Source organism: Cotesia glomerata, linkage group LG4, assembly GCF_020080835.1.
Source record: "Cotesia glomerata isolate CgM1 linkage group LG4, MPM_Cglom_v2.3, whole genome shotgun sequence".
NCBI classification, from domain to species: Eukaryota; Metazoa; Arthropoda; class Insecta; order Hymenoptera; family Braconidae; genus Cotesia; species Cotesia glomerata.
Genome location: NC_058161.1, coordinates 23,303,257 through 23,309,256, shown reverse-complemented (window position 1 = coordinate 23,309,256; position 6,000 = coordinate 23,303,257).

Here is a 6,000-nt window from a genome sequence, read left to right as displayed (position 1 = left end):
TTATCAGAGCTAGTCTAGTGTATTTTATAAATTATCCCATGTGATTCTCGATAAAAGTCACAAACATACAGATCTTAAACCTTCACCCAATTTACTAGTGCAAAATCTGCATTAGTTTGCAGTTAGAATTTCAATTTTTTCTTCATTAGTTACAGAGCAGTAATAAAATACTGTATTTTCCAAAATGACGCCATCGCCTTTAAAATATGGCATCAAGTGCGTTAAACTATCTTTCTAATATCTACTTTTTCCAAACACAAATAAAAATTTTATTTCGAATCGTGGCTGGCCTACTTTAGGTCGTACTAAATACGGAAAGTATAGAAGAATTTCATCTTCAATAAACACGACTCAAAGATTTTATCTTTTGAATTTGAGTCATAGTTCTAAATATGAACCGCCGTTCGGCGGCGTCTTGATTGGCTAATGCTTCGTGATCGCCGATTACAGTTAATCTCATGCGAGTTCTATAAGGCTTTGTTTCTTATGAGGCCTGGTCTTTTTGGAGATAAGCTAGAGCTGCGAAAACAAACATTGCTACGCGGCGAGATTTAAGTAAGACTGATACGTTAAAAGTGTCCTTTGCGAGAACAGCGACGTATCAGCGATCGTTTATTGTAACGGGCTGTAATTTTTGGAACTCGCTTCCAATTGAGGTCACATCAGCTGCCACATTGCAGGAATTTCGCAATGTTTGTTTCCGGTTCTTGCAACGCTTGGAGCAAGTTATAATCCGAACAAAAACAGTTTCACTGTAAAAAAATCGCGCCAAGTCCACGTTCATAAGACTATTAAGAAAAAAAAAAATTTTTTTTTTCTTTACAAAAAGATATAAAATAGAAAAATTAAAAAATCCAAGTAACCGATATGATTGTATATGATTTTCGGAAATTAAAAAAAATTTTGTTGTAAATTTAAAAATTAAGAAAAAAATTTTGGAACGTATTTAGTGTGCGTCATTGTGTATTTCAATTTTTTAAAGTCCTAGTAAATAGATTTTACGAATTTCATTAAAAGTAAAATATTTTGCAACCACGCACACTAAATACGTTCCAAAATTTTTTTCTTAATTTTTAAATTTACAACAAAATTTTTTTTAATTTCCGAAAATCATATACAATCATATCGGTTACTTGGATTTTTTAATTTTTCTATTTTATATCTTTTTGTAAAGAAAAAAAAAAAATTTTTTTTTCTTAATAGTCTTATGAACGTGGACTTGTCGCGATTTTTTTACAGTGAAACTGTTTTTGTTCGGATTTCAGTATTTTTTGTAATTATAATAAATTTGCAATTAGAACTAACTTAAATCTCAAGTTGGCTGCATTTTTGATAGCAAACTATCCCCTTGAAGCTACAGTTTATGTAAAAATAATTGCAGCGCACCTTGGCGGGTGTAGATGCAAGCTGTGAAATTTATTTTTAACTGTAGTTTCCCATTTATTGGAGGATTACCATGCATTCTCGAATTACTTAGTCTGTGGCATGTCACTTTTTACATCGAAAAAAAGTCAGGATCGAAATTTTTGAGCTTGCTATAGTTTGTGCTGATAAAATTTAATAATTTCAAGTAAATTAATGGTTATAATTGAATATAATTAATTGATATCAGTAAAATAAAGTATGAATTACTGTTATAATATAAAATTTAGGAACAAGAAGTACCGTCGAATTAAATAAAATTTTGCAACCTCGAAATACCGTTCTGCTTACAGTAAACACACTCGGTAGTCTGGCGCTCCGTTTACAATGGATTTGAACGGAACTTGGCGCCAGATTCTACCGAATCTGTGGACTCGGTAGTCTGGCGCTCCGTTTACAACGGATTTGAACGGAACTTGGCGCCAGATTCTACCGAATCTGTGGATGAGCATGAGTGAGTGTTAAATTTGAAAGATGCTGTTTGATGATGAGGTTTGAAAATGTCCTGTAATGACTATTACTACTGCTATTGTTATTTTTGTTAATAACTTTTCTTTAAGATTGCTATTATTATTACTAGTTTATTACATTGACTACTATTAAGTAAAGTGTGTTTTTCTTATAACTACCTTTGTAACTTATGTAAGAAATATGGTCACAGGGAGCTAAGCTCCATGACCGAGAAATAAATAAATAAATAGTGATAGTTTATCCATAATAACGTCAACTTTTTTATCTTTTAAAAAACTTTGTTAATTACCTCACATACCGATCTTTCTAAAATCTTGTCGGCAGTTTTTGAACAGGTTCCTCTAATGTCCAATACATCAGCTGATTGAGAGTTTAATAATTATTTATTATTTTTGATATTTACCATCATGCTATTAAACAAATCTACATTACTATCAACAGAAAGGAGAATTTTATCGATAAAAAAAACTTTGAATTAACATCAAAAGATGACTAGTTACTTCGATTTAACTATTTAACTCTATGCTAATACAAACAGAAACTAAGTGTTTCTAACAATGTTTTATTTCTTTTTTTAGAAACTAAATAGTTATTTCAGTAAACTATCCTAAGACCCCTGAATAAAAAAAAGTATTGAGACAAAAAAAAAAGTATTGAAAAGTATTGGATTGACTAGAAAACCAATACTTTTCAATACTTTTTTCTTTGTCTCAATATTTTTTTTTTATCAGGGACAGTTGAATTATATTCATTGTATATAATCGACATAAAGATGAATTTACAAAACTTGCTGATTTTATTAACCAAATGTTATTGAGTAAATAAGGGTTGACTGTCATCTTTATCTATTATCCCAATTTAAATATACAATAGAAATTTTAGTGCTAATATTTCTATTGGCCAACTCATTAAAACTTCCTCAAATCGAAGACGTAAGTATGTGTATGTGTATGCATGTGGTGTAGTCAGGTTCTAGAGACATGCTTCTATACAAGAAATATCCCGGAGATCATTAAGACCGTTATTTTATAAAATTAAGTTGAATTCCTGCCTTGAATTGCTGATTGAATGAAGAGTAATAGACGATTGGAGTCAAGAAGATACAATCGACTAGTTAATCTATGCTGCATTATATTTAGGACAGAATTATTCTTCAATTCAACATAGTCTTTTGCAATTAATGGTCGACATTTTTTATTATTAACTAAACGTGATTTTGAAATGCATGATACTACATATAGCGATAAATTGTACGATTTATTGAACTCTCAAAAATAATTATAATAACCTATTCATCCATATTCTATTTAAAATAAAAGCAGTTTTGCGCTGATCAGAATTTTCAATTAGACGATTCTACAGTTTAAACATTATATGTTATAGTTAGAGAAACCATTTATATATCGACGGTCTAATTACCAAATTGTCTAACTCAAATTGAAAAAATCCTCCATTGATTAAAAAAAACGGTAAATTGAAGCTTTCGACTTTTCGCTAAGAAAATCAATGATTTCCAAAAAATCGGGAAGTTATTGGTATCACTCAGTTTTTTAAAAATCGAGTTCTCGTCAAATCTCTACGTTTTAAGACCCTAGAAAATTATTCTGACAATTCTTACGATGACGACAGTATGTGTGTGTGTGTGTGTGTGTGTGTATGTGTGTGTGTGTGTGTACACCTTTCATAATTTTTGAGCAGCTCGACTAATTTGAACAATAATGTCATTTGAAAAGGTTCAGCTAAACTTAGACTTCTTTGTAAATTTGAACCAATTTTAATATGTTAAATTATGAAAATGAAGATATTGAAAATTTGGTCCTGAATGACGATGTGACAATACTTAAATATTCTTAAATATAGAATTTAAAAAAAAAATTTTTATTTTTACCAATCACTTCCAAAATTTTATCATATGTTGACCTCAAGAAACAACGTCGATCGCCACAAACCGCGCATTAAAATTAGTTGATTCGTTCGGAGGATATTGCAATTCTCAATTCACTATTTTCAAAAAAGTTTTTTTCTAATACAACTACTTAATTTTCAAACTCAAAAACGTATAAAAATTATATTTTTGAGCTTGACGAGTTTGTTATATCCGGCGTACCGTCTATAATACAGGGCCTCCCATTCCTGCCGAAAAGTGCAGCGCTTGCATATTTAAGAAACAACGACCTGGACTGCGCGACAACCCTGTTGAAAATCTCCAATAAGATCCCATCAAAAGCGACAAAAGCCACTTAGAAACCAATAAAATTTATGGGTTTCTAAGTGGCTTTTGTCGCTTTTGATGGGATTCTATTGGAAATTTTAAACAGTAGGGAACTCACTCGTGGCTAAAGAATACACATTATCGCGCATTGTCACCTCATCAAAGGAACCAATTGTTTAATTAGTAGCCCCTCTTGTAAATCGCGACCGAGGTGATAAAAACCCCGAACACCATAATTCGTCAGCTCATTTACAAGGTAACAGTTCTGCCTTAGAGCCCGGGTGAGTCCTATACCCCGTTACGTGTAGGCCGACTTCAATTATTAAATTAATTAGTCACCTTTTCCCTAATTATTCATTTCGATTTCCTTAACGGTATTTCCGAGTTCTGTGATAGTGATTCTTTGAGCCACGATTCGTTTTTACGATAATCGAGATTCCCGCAGTTCCGGTGACTTGGTCCCCTCTCAAATTATTTTCTTCTTCTGTGAATTTATAATCGGCGAACTTTTGTTTGCCGGAGTCGTTACTCTGGTTACGAACTCATATACTTTCAATCTTTGTTTTATATTGTTATTAGTTAATAAGTGAATAGTGTAAGTTAAGACGTGTTTGCCCATAGGGCCATTTAAACGGAATATATAAACTAAAAACTCGAATCGAAGTGTATCATCATTCCTAAGTTAAGAACCTTCAACCTTCAATCTCCAGTCAGCAGGAGGAAGAGAGAAGCCAAGCAGCGGAAGTCAAAGGTACAAGTCCAATTAAAAGCCGAATCATCGTTGGAGTTGGGATTTGCAAAAGTAAGTGGAGGACATTTTATTATTTCCGAGGTCGATTGTCTTCTTCAAGGGGCCCTCTCCGGGGTTTTCACCGTCGCGGACCCATAAAATATAAACTTAACGATTCTTTCGTTAGAGAAATTCACCTGTTTTTCCGAACCTCCGTTAGTTAGCTACCGAATCCTAAGATCATATTTCTCGGACATAACAAGTTTAACTCCATATTAGAAAATTTCTCGAGCTTTTCGAACTTAAATGTAACTGGAAGTTCTCACGGTGGCCTGCAAGATAATTTTTTTTTTTTTTTTTTTTTTAAAGGAAAATAGTCTTAAAAAATTGGAAAACAGTGAAAGGAACAATCAAATTTCGGTACCTTCTTTTTAAGGAACTTGTGAGGAGAATCAGAAAATGATGAAGATTATCAATATCGAGTTGTAAATATTGATAAATTACATACACACACAATTAAAAAAAAAATTAGAAAAACGGTAGACCCTGAAGGCCATCCGTGCAACTTCCCGCTCATTTCATATCTAGTTGCTTAAAATTGCACTAATGATGTTTTTGAGCTCTCCGAGCTCAAAGATACTAATTATATGTTATTTTGAGCTCTCTGAGCTTAAAGTTTAGTTAGTTTATTAACAAAATTATGTCAAGGCAGTTGCCGAATGACAAAGAGTAAGTATACATATAATTTTAAATTATTGTGCAGTTTAACTTATAAATATTTAGAGTGTTTTACATAATAATATTTTTAGATAGGTGATAATATTATATACTACATTAAAAATTAATATAAAAATTTAATTTATAAAGAATTAACTAATAATTTTAAGAATCTTTGATGTTACTAAAGAGACAGGTAGGAAACTTTAAATTAAAAAGAAGCTATATAAAGAAGGTTAACGAAGTTTGAAGATTAATAAAATAATGATAGAAGCATTTACAACAGTTTATGATCAAACATCTAAATTAAATAAATAATCAAAAATTTTATTTTTGAAAACCTCCAAGCTTGATGAATTTATAATGTCCTCTGGTAGTTCTTCCCATAATCGTATAACTGTAATTACGAAAGAAGACTCATAATGAGTGGTACTGAAATTTGGGAATT